This window comes from Hippopotamus amphibius, chromosome 5 (assembly GCF_030028045.1).
Source record: "Hippopotamus amphibius kiboko isolate mHipAmp2 chromosome 5, mHipAmp2.hap2, whole genome shotgun sequence".
Taxonomy (NCBI): Eukaryota; Metazoa; Chordata; class Mammalia; order Artiodactyla; family Hippopotamidae; genus Hippopotamus; species Hippopotamus amphibius.
The window spans coordinates 128,680,647-128,681,916 of NC_080190.1; positions in this window are offsets into that span (position 1 = coordinate 128,680,647).

Consider the following 1,270-nt stretch of genomic DNA (forward strand, 5'->3'; position numbering starts at 1 on the left):
CCCAAGCACCAGGCCAGCCCCTACAGCCCAAGATTTGAGGCTGGCTTCCAAGGACCAAGGTCCCCAGTCTGCCGTAGCACCACACCAGCATTTTCAGACACCCCCTCTCCCCAACTCCAGACTGGCTCCTCTGAGGCCCCAGTTAAAATGACTCCCACAGCCCCAGGCTTCAAGATTATTGTAGTGCAAACCCAGTTCCCATGACCCCTGCCTCCAGTCCAGCTCTTGCAAAACCAGACTCACAGCCCATCCCAGTACTGGAAGAGTCCCTGCAAATCCAGATGCCAGACTCCCCCAGTAGTCCCTGGTGCCTTGTTGAACCCTGTGGGCCCAGGAGACAGGTATGCCCATGAAGACATAAGGCCCAGTCTCAACACCACAGATTCAAGTGCCAGGACCACTCCAGTAAACCTAGGCTCCCAGCCCACCTCAGTGAACCCAGGCTCAAGCATCAGGCCAGCCCACCTGCAAACTCAGGCACTAGATGTGCCAACCTAAGGACTCCAGCTGCAAGCTCACATGCAGACACCACAAGATGGCACACCCAGAATCTCTGGATGAGCTCACTGGTGAAGGGCTTTGCCTGCCAAAGCCAATCTGTAGAAATTGGAAAAGGTGTGTATTTCCTCAAGTACATTGACACCAACTCAAGGCCACACAAATCATCAATAATCAAGGAAACATAACACCACCAAAGGAAACTAAAAAAACTCCAGTGACTGACCCTAATGAAATGGAGATCTATGAACCATGTGACAAAGAATTCAGAATAATCCTCTTAAAGATAGGAACTACAAGAAAACATATACAGACAACTAAATGAAATTAGGAAAAAATACATGAATAAAATGAGAAGTTCAACAAGAAATAAAAACAATTTTTGGAAACTAAACTGATCCTGGAGTTGAATAAAATGACTGCATTAAAGAATACAAAAGAGAGCTTCAACAGCAGACTTGACAAAGCATAAGAAAGAATTAATGAGCGAGAGGATAGATCATGTGAAATTATCCAGTTAGAGGAATAAAAAATAAAAAGAATGAAGAAATTCTACATAGATTATGGGATATCATTAAAATAAATAACATGTGTATTATTGAAATTCCAGAAAGAGAATAGAGGGAGAAAGGAGCAGAAAGATTACTTAATAAAATAATTGCTGAGAACTTAACAAATAAGGAGAGAGATTTTTGACATCACAGTTCAAAAATCCACCCCAAAACTTCAAACTGAAACAATCTTCTCTAAGACAATTATAATAAAACTATCT